Raw genomic sequence first — 16,627 nt, 5'->3', positions numbered from 1 at the left:
GAGGCAACATCTATGTGGGCTGTGTGAGCCTTTCGTTGTGGTGGGCTGACTACTCTGGGTGTGCTGGTAGGCATGACTGACCCTCAGTCCAGTTAGTCAGCAGGCCTTGCTGAGTACAGAGGCTGCTGGTCACTGGTAAGCAGAGCCAGTTGCTGCCACAAGTGGCTATTCATGGCCTGCAAAGTCCCAGTCCTGGTGCAGGCCCACTGGCGTGTGAGGTCAGGTCATGAGGTGGCTGGCTGCAGAGCTCTTAGGGGTGTCCCAGGGCTATTGCTGGCCCACTAGTGAGTGAAGCCAGGTCCTGGGGTGGCTGGCTGCGGCCCAGGGGTACAAAGCAGGTGTGGGCTTGCTGGTGGGCAAGACCAGAGCCCAGGGTGTCCCAAGGTTGGTGCTCACAGGTCCTGGATCTGGTGTTGGCCCAGTGGTGGGTAGGGCCATGTCCTGGCAACTAATTGTGGGGCCCTGGGAGTCCAGGCTAGTGACTGCCCACTGGTGGGTGGAACCAGGTCCTGGGCCCTCTGGTGGATGGATCCAGGTCCCATGGAGGCTGGGGGTTCAGGGGGTCCTAAAGCAACTGCCCTACTGGTGGTTGGGGCTGTGTCCTTGTCTGGCTAGCTCTTTGGCATGGGGTATCCCAGGACTGGTGCCAACTGGCTGGTTGGTGGAACTGGGTCCCAGCACGAATAAGATAGTGGGAGGATTCCAAAATGTCATTTGCCAGTACTAGTGTCCTTGTGGTAGAATAAACTCCCCAAAATGGCTGCTGCCAGTGTTTATGTCCCCAGGGTAAGTCCTAGTTGCCTCCTGCCTCTGCAAGAAGCTCTCCAAAATCAGCAAGTGGATTTGACCCAAGCTCTTTGCAAATGCTTGCTCCTGCCCTTGATCTCAGAGCATGTGAAAATTTGTGTGCACCATTTAAGAGTGGAGTTTCTGTTTCCTACAGTCCTCTGGCTCTCCCAAAAGTAAACCCTGCTGGTCATCAAAGCCAAACACTCTGAGGGCTCATCTTCTCAGTGCAGGATCCCTCAAGTGGGGAGCCAAGTATGGGGCTCAGACCCCTAGCTCCTTTGGGAGAACCTCTACAATTGTAATTATCCTCCCACTTGTGGGTTGCCTACCTGGGGGTATGGGTCTGACTAATACCACATTTCTGCCCCTCCTACCCATCTCATTGTGGTTCCTTCTTTATATCTATAGTTGTAGAAGATCTTTTCTAGTCTTCAGGTCCTTCTCATCAATAGTTTCTCTGTAAATAGTTGTAATTTTGGTGTGCCTGTGGGAGGAGGTGAGCTCAGGGTCTCCCTACTCCACCATCTTGGCCACTCTTGATTCACTGACATTTAATTATACATCTAGCAATAATTTTTTTAAAGAATCACTAGAAAAAGAATTATATTAAATGATAAATATACAAAATCTCACATAATGGTGATAATTATGATTATGATAATTTATATTATCATTATCATCTTGAAATGATAATAAGGATGATGATGACAAATCTATGAACTAAATGTCATTATACTTATATACACACAAAAAAAACCTTATCTTCTTTAGGTGATTGTAAAAGAATAAGCCTATGATGATGGTTAGGCTGGAGTCATCTTACTAATATTATCTTTTTCACAACTCATACTTAGTTAATTTGAATTCACTATACTTCCAATGGATACATAAATAATAGGAAATAGGAAAAATACAACAAATGCCTTTAAACATTATCAAGTATCAGTATAATTCTCTATTGTCAACTTATAAAAAACTGTAATTCCCATTGTGCCCTACATCATAGATAATCTTGGTTTACATTTACTTATATAACTACTGCTGTCAGGAGGCTCTGTTATTTTAATTTATGGAGTGCCAACAGGATTTTAAGATATTGTCCACATATGTTGAGTCATGCACAGTAAAGACAGAACAAAAGAGATGAGACATAAAAACCCAGGAGTAGGTAGGAGTATTAAGTCCTTGTTCCCTCTTTTTGTTTGTTTATGCAACTTTTTCCTGGATGACAGAGGAAGAAAGCATCACTGTCCTTGATCAAAGAAGGAGGGGAGAAAAAGGAAGAAATTGTGGAGAAGGGGCCTCTGAAGCTGAAAGGCATTGCAGAGCTCGGAGTGACTAAGCGGAAGAAGAAAAAGAAGGACAAAGACTAGGTGAAACTCTTGGATGCAATGGAAACAAGCAAAAAGAATGAGGAGGAGAAGCGGTGCAGCCTGCACAAGTGGACACCGGCCCAGGCAGCCTTCGAGAAGATGCAGGAGAACGTGTTTGGTGCTCCTGGCCTAAGGACACCTCAAAGGTGATGGGACCAAGGCAGAGCCCCAAGCACAGACATATGTGGGTGTAGTCGAAAGGAAGGACTCAGGTTCCCGTGCTGGAGAGCCAGGATCTTTGAGGGCCTATGTGTACCCACCAGATGAGGATCAGATTGCATGTGCTGTTGGGAAAAAGTGTGTTGACATAGATGCTGACAGAATAAGAAAGGCAGAAAACAAAACCAAGTGTTGGGTTTGGGACTATCATATGAGAAATGCAGAATAAAACAAGAAAAAAGTCATAAAAAAAAAAAAAAGAAAGAAATTCTGGCCAAAGTAAGGACATGTTAAAGAAATGGGAAAAATTGCCTTAATTCATCTATTATAACTCTAACTTTAGGAAGAATAAGAAAAGGATATTATTCTTGCGAGTCCCAGAAAAAAAAAAGTCTAAGAAATGAATTTGTGAATCAAACTTTTTAAGAAAATAAATTGAGTATGAAAAACTAAGATTGGCATTGACGCTTGATCGATTGAATTTTACTGTTGCTCTCTTTTTACAGCAAATTGTGTAACTGACATTAAAATACTGAATAAATATCCACCAAAAAACTATTAGAACTAATAAATGAATTCAGTAAAGTTGCAGGATACAAAAATAATATACAGAAATCTGTTGCATTTCTATATACTAATAATGAACCATCACAAAGAGAAATGAAGAAAACAATCCCATTTACAATTGCAACCAAAAAAAAAATTCCTAGGAATTTAATTTAACCAAGAAGGTGAAAGACCTATACTCTGAAAACTAGAAGACTTTGAAGAAAGAAATTAAAGACAACACAAATAAACAGGGGAAAAAAAAAAAAAGTGCTCATGGACTGGAAGAAACAATATCGTTAAAGTGTCCATACTCCTCAAAGCAATCTACAGATTCAATGCAATCCCTATCAAAATACCAATGGCATTTTCACAGAACTAAAACAAATAACTCTAAAATTTGTATGGGTCCACAAAGGACCCCAAATAGCCAAAACAATCTTAAGAAAGAAGATACCACATTCCCTGATTGTGAACTATAATACAAAGTTACAATAATCAAAACATTATGAAACTGGCACAAAAACAGACACATGGATCAATGAAACAGAATAGAGAGCTCAGAAATGAATCCACACTTATATGGTCAATTAATTTATGACAATGGAGGAAAGAATATCCAATGGGAAAAAGACAGTCTCTTCAATAAATGATGTTGGGAAAACTGGACAGCTACATTCAAAAAAATGAAACTGGACTCCTTTCTTACACCATATACAAAAATAAACTCAAAATGGATTAAAGACTGAAATGTGAGACCTGAAACCATAAAACTTCTAGAAGAAACTATAGGCAGTAATCTCTTTGACAGTGGTCTTAGCAACATATTTTTGGATATGCCTCTTCAGGCAAGGGAAACAAAAGCAAAATTAAGCACATGGGACTACACCAAACTAAAAAGTTTCACACAGGGAAGGAAACCAGCAACCAAAATGAAGGCAATCTACTGAACCGGAGAATATCTGCAAATGATATATCCAGTAAGGGGTTGATATCCAAAATATATAAAGGATTCACACAACTCAATATCAAAAAAAACAAAAAACCTGATTTTAAAATGGGCACAGGACCTGAATAGACATTTTTCCAAGGGAAATATATAGATGGCCAACAGACATATGAAAACGTGCTCAGTGTCACTAATCATCAGGGAAATGCAAATCAAAATCACAATGAGATACCACCTATCAGGATGGCTATTCTCAAAAAGACAAGAAACAACAAGTGTTAGTGAGGATGTGGAGAAAAGGGACCTCTCCTGCACTGTTTGTAGGAATGTAAATTGATGCAGTCACTATGGAAAAGCGTATAAATATTCCTAAAAAAAAATTAAAAATAGAACTACCATATGGTCCAGCAATTCCACTACTGGGTTTTCATCTAAAGAAAGAAAACACAATTTGAAAAGATATAGGTGCCCCTATGTTCATTGAAGAACTATTTACAATAGCCAAGATATGGAAGCAACGTAAGTGTCCATTGATAGATGAATGGATAAAAACGTGGTATATATATACAATGGAATATTACTCGGTCATTAAAATGATAAAATCTTGCGCCCTTTGCAGCAATATGGATGGACCTAGAGGGTATTATGTGAAGCGAAATAAGTTAGACAGAGAAAGACAAATACTGTATAATTTCACTTATACGTGGAATCTAAAAAGCAAAACAGATGAACAATCAAAACAAAACTAAAACAGACTCACATATATAGAGAACAAACAGGTGGTTACCAGAGGGGCAGGGGGTTGAGGGACAGATGAAATAGGTGAAGGAGATTAAGAGGTACAAACTTCCAGCTATAAAATAAATAAGTCACAGGGATGAAATGCATAGTAGAGGGAATATAGTCAATAATATTGTAACAACTTTGGTGACAGACGGGAACTAGATTTATTATTATCATTTCATAATATTTAAAAATATTGAATCACTATGTAATATACCTGAAACTAATGTAATATGTATATTAATTATAATTCAATTAAAAATATAAAATAATTCATATTCACTTGCCATTAGTTCAGTCAAATAGCTCTGTTGGTAACTCCTATGATAAAGACAACTAATAATAAAATAATGATAGAATTGAGAAATACATACTGTGGCCCATGTATCATTTTTTCAATACTATAATAAGTGCTAGAGGTAGACTAAGATCCAGGATCCTGGAGCCAAACTGTATAGGTTCAAATACTGACTCTGTCACTTATTAGCTATGTGACCTTAGGCAATTTACCTAACCTCTCTGTGTCTCAATTTCCTCATTTTTTTTTTTTTTTTTTTTTTTTTTTTTTTGCGGTACGCGGGCCTCTCACTGCTGGGCCTCTCCCGTTGCGGAGCACAGGCTCCGGTCGCACAGGCCCAGCAGCCATGGCTCACGGGCCCAGCCACTAAGCGGCATGTGGGATCCTCCCGGACCGGGGCACGAACCCGTGTCCCCTGCATCGGCAGGCGGACTCTCAACCACTGCGCCACCAGGGAAGCCCTCCTCATTTTTTAATATGGATAATAATAGTATCTACCCCATAGGGTTTTTGTAAAGATTACATTAGTTAATAAATGTAAAAACTTAGGACAATGCCTTCCACATATTTGGCATTATTTAAGTATTTGCTGTTGTTCTTTGAAATTTATATTTGAAAAGAGATGTGATTGATCATGACATTCATTTCTGGTTTTAATAATACTTATAGGGACTTCCCTGGTGGTCCAGTGGTTAAGAATCCGCCTTCCAATGCAGGGGACGCAGGTTCAATCCCTGGTCGGGGAGCTAAGATCCCACATGCCACGGGGCAAGTAAGCCCATGCACCGCAACTACTGAGCCTGGTGCTCTGGAGCCCGCGCATGACAACAAAAAGATGCCGCAACTAAGACCCGACGCAACCCAGTAAATAAATAAATAAAAATAAAATAAATATTAAAAAAATAATACTTATAAAACTAGGAATAGAAAAAAGTGTTCTTAACTTGAAGTACTGGTTAAGAATGCTCTGGTGGAAAGTAACAGAAAACTCTGTGAATGGTGGTTTAAGCTATAATAACATTTTTGTATTTATTTTACAAGAATTTCAGAAGCAGACAGTCTCAGAACTGGGTCAGTGAGCTAAAAATATAACTCGGGACTCAGGCTCATTCCAGCCTTGTGTTTTGACCATGCTTAGCTGTCAGCTCTTCATTCTCATGCTGGTTGCTTATTATTAGGAGGGCTGCCACAGCTCTAGGCTTCAAGACTGGATGTAGGAAAAGGAGAACTGCCAACAAGCTCTGCACTCACACACGCACTGATACCTAACCCTTAAGAGGATTCAAATGATCTCTCTCTTAAGATGCCAGCAGACTTCCCCTTAACAGAGGAAGTAAGTAACTGGCTCTCCAGCATCCATAGTTAGAGGTTACAGAATGGCTTTGAGGGTAGCCCACTAGCACTTTCTGTTACTCTGATGAAGACAACCTATCAGAAACCAACAACAAATGTCACACATAAGATGTGACTCTTGAAGAATTCTGATTAAAGCTCAGAACAAGAAAAGTCTGCTTATTCACACCTATTATTCAATGTTTGTATGGATGCCCTAGCCAGTGGTCATAAACCAAGAAAATCAAAGACAATCAATTGAAAATTTTAGATTTAAAGTGAAATAAAGGGACTTCCTTGGAAGTCCAGTGGTTAAGAATCCACCTTCCAATGCAGGGAACGCCGGTTCGCTCCCTGGTCAGGGAACTAAGATCCCACGTGCCGTGGGGCAACTAAGCCCACGCACCACAACTGCTGAGCTGGCGTGCTCTAGAGCCCACATGCCACAACTAGAGAGAAGCCTGCGTGCCACAATGAAGAGACCGTGTGCTGCAACTAAGACCAGATGCAGCCAAATAAACTAAATACATTAAAAAAATGAAATAAAATTAAAATTCAGTTCCTCAGTTTCACTAACAACATTTCAAGTGACCAATGGCCTCATGTCACTAGTGGCTACCATACTGGACAACACAGAGAACATTTCCATCATCTCCGAAAGTTTGATTTGACATTGCTGCAGTTTAGAGGGAAAGTCGTCAGTACCCACAAACCTTTAAAATGTGAACGTTAGTTGAATGCACAATTGCTCTACTGACAATAATTTGTCCTGCCGAAGTACACAGTTGCACAAAACTGTGTGTATAAAATTGTAATATTATTAGCAGTACTGCCACACTGGAAGTGATATGTGTTCATCAGCAGAGGAGGGATTTAATAAATTATACTACATTCAGACTATAACATATTATGCAGATATATGAAAAAATGATACAGATCTATATATACTCACAAGGAAGGATGCTTGCCATATATTGCTGAGTGAATCAAGCACATTACACCCATACACTACGATCCCATTTTGATTTCAAATATATTGTACGTAAATTTGTATAAAATTGTATACATATAATTGCACATGTTTCAGGACCAGGACTAAGGGGAAGTGAGTGAGATGCCTAGGGCACAAAATTCTCAGTATCTCTGTGCATTTTAGACCCTAGATGCCTCACTTACCATACCCTGGTCCTGGCCCTGATATGTTTGCATGTATATAGAAAAACCTTTGAGAATAATCACACATGAATAAAGAAGTAGTTTCATTTTAACATTTTTCACTTCTATATTATTTGATTTTTTAGGGAAGGATGTGATCTGAAGCAAGTTGTTTACTAAAGCCTATACCTAAGGGAACAGTAGAGACCAAAACATCAGTGAAAGACCTGCTCTAGTCTGGGGCCTGTTACAGACTAGCAACATGTTAATATTTGAGCTGGTTTTCATGTTGAGTTCCACAAATTTCTGAAGATTTTCATTTGACCCTTTGAACAGAGGAAATACTACCAGCATTTTTATTATATAAACAATCATGTTTGCTTCTGTTTGTATTTTTTCACGTTATATTCTCAATGCTTATTAGTAATAGCTCTTCCATGCCACAGTTTCTGTATAATTACCATGTAATCAGCCGAGCAAAATTTTAATGACTTTTTAACAACACAGAATGTGGTCAATCATTTGCCGAATTATTACAGTAGCTCAAGTCGCTGGTCTATGTATCAATACCCAAAATGCTGCTAATCATGGAGTTTCCAACATGAATTGAGAGGCTTCAGTCTTTTTCATTCAATGTCTATTTATATTTTCTTCTGATCACTGTTCATGCCTTTGTTGTGTTTTTTCAATTTTTGAGCTTTCAATGATTATTTTAAATGAGACTTGATAACATTATTTTTTCAGGAGAGCATACTTGCTGTAACCTGTTACCTTTCATGATTAAAGCTAACAATGGGCTTAGCTTTGTTTTAGTATGTATATTTTTCACAGAAGATAAAGTGTAGGAAGTGTGCCCTGTGTTTATACTGACAGTGAATTGACACAATCCTCTCAATATTTATATATTATCTCCATATGGTGTGAAATATTTCCATTGTGTTTTGCTGTTTTTCAAAGATGGGATGAATAGTTCCTTTTCTGTTTTGAAACCTTTAAAATCTGCCTATAAAAAGTCCAACCCATAATTCCACAAACATTCAGATTCACAATTATAAGTTAGTAAATGACTAAAATAAATAACAAAACATATTTCAAAGTACCAATCACCTGGGTTTTATTTTTCCCAAGTGTAATTTTTAAAGACAAATGCAGTGCCCTCAAATCCTCTGCTGTGATGCCAGCATTTCACGACAGTCAGTTTATGGAACAGTTAAAGCTATCTATGTCAGCCAGCTGTTTGGGCTCCATGATGTCCATTTTTCCTCATGACTACATCAACTTTGTAATGGGAAAATACTGACAGATACTTAGAAATTAAAGTTAATTTATAATTAACTATAATTTTAACCAAAGTTCCACTTCAACAGGGTTAGTGTTTATTATTTCTTTAAAGAGTAAACAAACTAGATTAATATCTTAATATTATATAAACAGACTCATGTATTTGGATGCATATCTGTTTGTAAATTTTAGCTACATTTCCTAGTTGAAAGAAGAGCAAAGACACTTTTAAGGAAAAAGAATTAACTGTTTTTTAAATTAGTAATCATGGGGCTTCCCTGGTGGCACAGTGGTTAAGAATCTGCCTGCCAATGCAGGGGACATGGATTCAATCCCTGGTCCAGGAAGATCCCACATGTCACGGAGCAACTAAGCCTGTGCACCACAACTACTGAGCTTGCTCTCTAGAGCCCACAAGCCACAACTACTGAAGCCCGCGTGCCTAGAGCCTGTGCTCTGCAACAAGAGAAGCCACCACAATGAGAAGCCCGCGCACAGCAACGAAGACCCAATGCAGCCAAAAAATAAATAAATAAAAAATTTTTTAAAAAATTAGTAATCACATTCTATTTCACTCCGGAGGTTCTTTTAGGCTAGATTAAACTGCATGAAAAACAGTATTGATTTGGTTCCTAATATTCACAGTTGCCCTTGAGCAATTGAAATCTTTTAAGAACCTTCAGCAGTCCAATATTCACTTCCATTTTTATAATCACATGGGAGCATCTGTCAATAACCTTTACCGAACATTTTAGATGTTTCCTTCTGGACCTCAGTTTACATACTTATACATTTAAAATTAGAAAGTTGAAAGGAGTAATCTCTATAGTCCTAACATTCTATTATCCTATCTAAATTTTGAAATGGTCTAATAAAAATATATTCTTGCTTTGTGTGCTATTTGACGTGCATATATTTTTTTCTTTTAAAATTTCTGCCTAATTATCACGTTTCTCTGACACTTCTAAAATAGCTACTTATTGCTACCACTATCTGAATTACGTGTATTAATAAGATAACTTATTTGTAAGGGACGGAACATACTATCATGTTAGCTGAAGCAGAAGCAAAAATGATGACGCACATATCTGGGAGATTCAAGGGCTTTGGGTAGAACAGAATCCAAGTGTTCAAACATCCTCAGGTATTTGCTTCTCTCCATGTCTAAGCTCTTCTTCGTTTTTGGTTTATTTCCAGGCATATATTTTATGTGTAACATTAAAAATAATTACCATTAGCTTCATTCATCTTTACATCCCATGAATTCAGCAACCCCATTGTTGCAACAGTGCATATCTTTCCTGGCAGCTCCAGAAGCCCTGAGATGAACTCTAATTGGCCTGACTTGGGTCAGGTAGCCAAATCTGAAGCAATCCCAGTGGCCAAGAGGATTTGAATTCTCATTGGCCAGGCCTGGAACATGTACCCCACCCCTGATGTCAAGTATATAGTCACCTGATTGGAACCATGTGGACTCAGCGTGGAGGGGTGATCCCCAAAAGGACAGACGTGTTATATTTAAGAAGAAGGAACACTGAGCAAGCAAAACACCAGGTGTCCACTGTGCTAACTCCTGATAGCATTCCATCAACCTGAGTCCCTAAACCACACACTCTAGTATTCAATCTATTTGTGCAGCTGTTAATGCAGCTGAGTCCAGAATGTTTACTTTACGGCATTGACTTGATATTTTCCATAGTATGGTACATTACACGCAGTGATGAAACATTAAGAAAACAAGTATGGAATTTAATATAACAAATAGATCAGTAAACATTATTCTCTTGTTCACTTTCCAAGTTCTAAGATTTGAGTCCCAGTAAATTTCCTACTCATTCTCAACTTGCGTTATTACTAAGCTTTTCAAAGGATAAACACTGTTTAGTATACTCGCTACCATATTCTCTTCAAGGATCTTCTTTATGGAATCTACGTATAGCATCTACCTACCTACAATAAAATCCTTATATTATTATTAACTAAAGAGGCTTGTATAAGGCCCAAGACTCGGCAGCTAGAGTCTAATGTGCTTAGCACTTCTTTAAAAATTGACTTGGGGCAACTGGACCTTCTGAGAAAGTTTCTTTTTAAAATATTTGAAATTGTCGGTAACAAAAACAAATTTAGCACCCTGATTCAAAGTCATACTTGTACTTTCCCTAGGCATTTTAATTGTATATAATTGATCATCTTCATGATTTATCCAAAATATTTTTACTATAAGGTAATAAGTTCTTTAGAGAACTCTTCACCTAAGTGGGTCTCCTCAGACAAGATCTACTGCATTTGTGAACAGTATCATTTCAGATGCAAATGAGAATAGATTGGAGTCTAATGTGACTCACAGAGCCAGATATTCTGAGCCTCCAAATAATTGTATGTTGATTAAGCAACACTGGATACTTTTATGCCATTAGGGGACTAATTTACCATGCTTGTCAGCATAAACAACAATTAACATTTTTTTTCCCCTCTTTCTTTCTTTTTTTAAAGAGCATGACATTTATTTCTCCTGGCAGTTAACCAGGTTCTGAGTGGGTGAATTTTTGCTTCTTAGGGTAAATTATGCAAAGGCATTCAATAAGTCAATGGTTCTAATTTGAAATATTTGTAGTGCTGGATAAAAGCCAGCCACCTCCTTTTCATGGAACTGTAATACTTTTAGGGAAGCAATGGTAACAGCCATCATCTGCTTTTAAATATATATCTTTTTAATATTTGGTTATAAAGATTGCAGGGAGACCTGATCCACTGATTATGGAGAAGGCTCTTGGGGCCTTCCAATGGGGGACATCATAGCAGAAGTGTCTAGCTCCATTGCATGAGGGAAAATCTAATGGCAATAGCCAGAAAGCAACCATGATCCCTTCTCCGGGGGAATAAGAGGAAATTGTTGCTGAGAGAGACTAAAGTACCGATGGACTCACTCTTCAAGCAAAACTACAGGTCGTGGGCAGCGGGGCATGCTTTGATTTTCCAGAGTATCCCTAGTTTTCTCCTTCGGTGGGATCTTCTTAGATGCCACATATCCTGGGTGTGGCATCCATGGTCAGGGTGACTGATCCAGGTAGTGGGAAGTAAGAAAGGGCAGAAATGTTCCATTTTGCAGACTGGCTAGACGGGATCTGATTCCAGTGGGCAGCAGCTCAGAGTGTGACCTGGGAATCCATCCACAGTGAAAGGATGAAAGAGTAAATAGAATGCTTTTGAGATGGACTTCTGGGCCAGACGGACCTAAGCTCCAAGGTTGGCTTTACAACTCACCAACCTAGCTGAGTGACTAGGGAAGATGTCTTGCGTTTCCACGCCCCTCTTTCCTCATCTAGAAAGTGAAGATAATAATAGTATCGTCTTGTAGCAGTATTGTATGTTCCTGGCATATAATTCAGTATTCAGTCTAGAGTAGGGATAGAACAGTAGCCCAGTGGACTGACAGTGATGTTGGGGAAGCTGACTGACAGGGAAGGGGAGGAGTAGAAGAAGGAAATGGAGTGTCCCTTTATTGCAGTCAGTCACACTGTCACAGCAGTCAGGGAACGGGCATCTGTCCACACCCACACTGGGCAGCCTGTTAGCCATCTTCCTAAAAATGGAACGTGTGGTTGCAGTACCAGAACCACACGTACCACCGAACCAACTTCAAGAGTCCTACGGCAAAGTTTAATCATGGTTAACAAATAAAATAAGTAAGCTTTCTTGTTTGAAAATAATTTCCTTAATCATCTGGTCTGTCTCCCTTTCACTAGGCAGAGTTCAATTTAAACATCCCAAAATATATAACGACTTTAATTTCAAGTATTTGTAGAGAAATAATTTTAATAAATTAAAATTAATAATTTTCTATGAATAAACTCTATTAATAAACTATTTCAGCAGCTCACAATCTTTACCTCAAAAAGATTAAAAAATCTGATTGGCTATATAGTGAACATTTCCAGTGTGTGATGACATTCTGTCTCTAATGATCGGTTCTTAGTCATTCTGAAGGGTCTACTTCCAGATCAGTATATCAAATCCTTAATGGAAAAAAAAAAATCTAATATTATGAGAAGTTAAAGAGTTCCACATAAAATATCATATTTAGAGCATTCAGATTTGAAACTGTGGATGTGAATTTAAGTTCCAACTTCCCACTACAGTTCAGATTTACTCTCATAAAAGACAGTCTCCAGTACTCCCCTCCATCACATCTCTTGCTTTCATTGTCCTCAGCCCAGCTGCACATTAGACTCACCCAGAGAGCATGTTAAAAATTTCTGAGGCTTGGGTCCCACCCCCAGAAATTCTGGGGTGTGACTTGCCATCAGTTTGCTCCTTAAAATTCTCGATTCTAGTACCATTGAGAGCCACTGCTTTCTGTGGAATTATATATGCAAAGGCAGGAAGTACTCTTTTCTTTCTTTTGTCCTTAAGTTTCACAACTTAGTCATTTTTTTAAAAGATTATGGTATGAACATTATCTCTTTAATTAAGAGTACTTAGATGATTGCATAATGAGTCCGTCTTTTCGTTTGAGTGATTTAGAGAGGAATGATAAAGTGTCTCCTACAGTTACTATGAAACAGTCTCATAAATTGTATTTTTAAATTATTGAAACTATGTTCACCAGCTAATGAACTTTTTTTTGCTATAAACTAAGCAGATAACAATTTCTATAAAAGTAATTAATGAGCCTTTTCACCTTCCATAGAGATATGTCTTCTCTATTTCTAACAAGGTTACCACCAGTCTCCCAGGCATCTATGCCTTGAACCTTGCGTCTCTACTGCGGTGCCTTGTAGAGGGCAAAAAAGGAGCTCCGTTTATTTTCAGTTTATAAATAAAATGTCCCATTTGGTGGTGGAGGTTTGGGTAATTGATGCCTCTTTCTGCTTCACAATGACCTTCACCTGTGATCCTATTGGTGCAACTCTGTCCCTGCCGTCTCTGGGGCTGTCTGGGTTCCTGCCTCTCCATGCTGTTCCCTGGCCCTTCATTTAATAAATATTCCTGAGGCACTTAATATGTGCCAGGCACTATTTAAATCTGTGGGCCTGTGGCAGTAAGCAAGGCAGGCCAGAAGAGCCAGTTCTCTTGTGGAGATTACATTCCAGAAGGAGAGACAGAGAATAGAGAACAGGTAAATAAATAAGAAAATGTACTCTGTGCAGTACAGAGAATATTGCAATCTCATGTTCCATGGAACACACTTTGGGAAATTCTGGTCTATTATGTGCATCTAAGAAAAGTTTCCCCCTCCCTGGTTATCACAAACTCTAAAATGACTGAGTTATTTTCTCCCAAGAAAACTTTCATTTCCCCTTACCGACAAACTCCTATAGAATTAGGTCTAGTTTAACAGTTTCCAGAATTTCATCTGTTGAAAGCTCGCTCTGAGTATTTCATCTTGAAGGTCAGTAGAGGAATGTTGAGAAGCATATGGCCATAACATTTCAAATGAATTTACTCTTGCTTCGGGACTCCTAATATATTGATTTTTTTCCTCTTGTTTCTTTGTCCTTTTCTGTTGGCTTTGACTCTAAATTTGCTTCATATTTTAGTTCTTACAGTGATCAAAGATGAGATTATCCAGCTCCTTCCATTAACCTGGTTATTCTTTCTCTTAACTCAGCTCCTGAATTTAGTTTTTCCCCAGGGCTGTTTACTCTACTCTTCTCAAGTTTTGTTGACAGACCTGGTGACTCCCCAGTATCAGGACTAAGCAAAAACATATGCCACTTTCAACTCTGTTGGCACAGTAATTATTTAACAAACATTTACTGACCATCTGCTGTGTTCTAAGATCCATATGATACACAAGGGTTACGAAGATGAACAAGATATGGCCCCTCTTCTAAAGTTAAGAGTTCTGTGGAAGAGTCAGGTACTTAAGCCAACACAGGATAAGGTCTGTGGTCAGTGGGCTAAACAGAAACTATTAGAGTGGAGAATCATAACACATAAAAAACTGAAGTGTATATTTTTAACTTAGACCTTTAAATATACATTCACTCATCCAACTTAAACACAGAGGGTCAAGTCCTTTGGGTCGATTGCTGATTGGAATTTTGCATTGTCTTTTTTGTGGAGCCATAACACATCATCTATCATTTCTATTTTCAGTTTATTTAAAATAGAGTAAAAATGTAACAACACTGTAGAAGTATTGGAGTCCTAAAATCATGTAGACTTTTGTGATTCTTTTCCCAGTCTTTTACAGTTGTCTTGTTCAAAATCTATCCTGACAGCACTTGTTTTAACACCTTATTTTTATAGTCTTTCGAAAGCATTCAAATAAGTTTACAAGAAATAATAACTCTTTCACTCCACACTTAAAATCTCATCAGTTTAGTATTTAATTAAATTACATGTTTTAAAATATCAAGTATAATGGACATAATCAGGTTTGAATACACACACAACAGAGTCTTGTTAAGCACACACCCCACTTGGAGAGAGGCAAAGGCATGAGTACAAGAAAGGGAGACCCCCAGCTGGGAGCATCCAGTGCGCCTTCAGTATCAAGTAGTATATTTTCCAGACAGCAGCGAATTCTCTGGTTAATCTGGTAAATTGCTTAAGAGGTTTACTCATATTATATGACTGCAATACAATATAAATGGTTTAATAAAAGCTACGCAAAATGTTATGTTTTATCTTAAAAGGGTCCTTCCCTGTTACCCAGCATAAATGTTAATTTGGAACTTTTTCTTTTTAAGGGGTGTCTTTGATCATTTTAACTTACCTTTGGAATAAGCAATAGAATTGCACACTTCAAAATTTCTAAAGTAAAAAAAAAAAAAAAATGTTAAAAGTATCTCTGCTATCCCTGTTCCCCAGCCACCAGCCCTCTTTCCCAGAGGCAGCTAATGTTACCAGTTCCTCCTGTGTCCCTATAGAGGTTTTTAAAATAAGTATTAAAATGCACCCAACACATAATCATATACATTTTCTTTTCCTTTTTATAAAAATACAAAATGTTAGCATACTGGCTCTGCCACTTCAAGGATGTTTTGACATTTTCCTTCACTCTCTGGGAGTCAGAATTTTCATCAAGCAAGTCAAGAACTTGTCAGATGCTCTGTATTTGGCTGACTAAGGCTTCCAGCATATGGCCAGATTATATCCCCATTACTACTATATCTTGATTGTCTGCCAGTTTTGTAAAATATATCAAGAACACATCATCTGTTTCCTCGGTAAAGTCAGTTCAACATCACTTCTGCCTCTTTCATCCACCTGTAAGGTATATATTTTGTGGATATCCTTAAAGGTGTATTTTCTTGACATATCATACTATTATACATTCCCTTCTATCAGATTTTTAGTAATTATTTATTTGGTGCATGAGATAAACTGTTTCATAGAAATATTTCCAACAAGTCTTAGTACTTCCCATATGTGTATACATTTTGCAACATGCATTTGTTTTATTTACAATCCATGTGCTTTACATGTGTTTTGGTATTTGAATTTCTAAGTAATATTTTCAGTCTTTTTAAATTATTTTCTCATGTGAATCACTGAGAAGCTCCCTCAGTCTTGTTTTTCTTTCCATTCCTATCTTTTCTCCTCCAAAGAAATCAGCATCATGGCTTTATCTGGGAATTTATTTTGCTTTCTCTACATTTTCAATGTAGAACCTTCTTGAACAGGTCAGCTAACCTCTGGGAAAACATGTTTGTTCTTCCCCATTTTGCAATATGCATCTCACTCTAGCCAAGAGCCTATCTTTGCAGGATATTAAGTCATGATACAGGTATCTAAGCCCATTTCATCAATACTAACTGCATTGCCAGTAGTTCCCTTCCCAGAGATTCCTTTATCTTTCACATGTCCTACTCCAATGAAAAAGAAACAATGGAAACATGACTTACACTTCACTAGTTTCCTGCCTAAAAATTCAGTCCCTAAAGATGTTTCCCTCTTCTTTTGCTAGTGTCTTTTTTCTGTTCAAGAATGAACAACTTGCCAGGTTTGTTA

The 16,627-nt window shown here is 38.1% G+C and overlaps 1 protein-coding gene across 11 annotated transcripts in view; it reads right to left on the bottom strand.

Annotated features, from left to right (window-relative positions):
* LMNTD1 (lamin tail domain containing 1) overlaps window positions 1–16,627 on the bottom strand; it is a 440,038-nt gene that overhangs the window by 347,982 nt on the left and 75,429 nt on the right. Inside the window, exons 1-2 of one of the 11 annotated variants that reach the window (XM_079936809.1) lie at window positions 15,390–15,656; window positions 12,556–12,681 (exon numbers count right to left, since the gene is read on the bottom strand). The exons of 9 other annotated variants lie outside the window; for them this stretch is intronic. The gene's annotated coding sequence lies outside the window, so the exon portion shown is untranslated. Of the gene's footprint in view, window positions 1–12,555; window positions 12,682–15,389; window positions 15,657–16,627 lie in introns of those variants that run through there. One more of the 11 variants, XM_079936803.1, reaches the window with a different exon arrangement.

Source organism: Stenella coeruleoalba, assembly GCF_951394435.1.
Source record: "Stenella coeruleoalba genome assembly, chromosome: 11".
NCBI lineage: Eukaryota > Metazoa > Chordata > Mammalia > Artiodactyla > Delphinidae > Stenella > Stenella coeruleoalba.
This window is presented reverse-complemented; position numbering and strand designations above follow the sequence as displayed.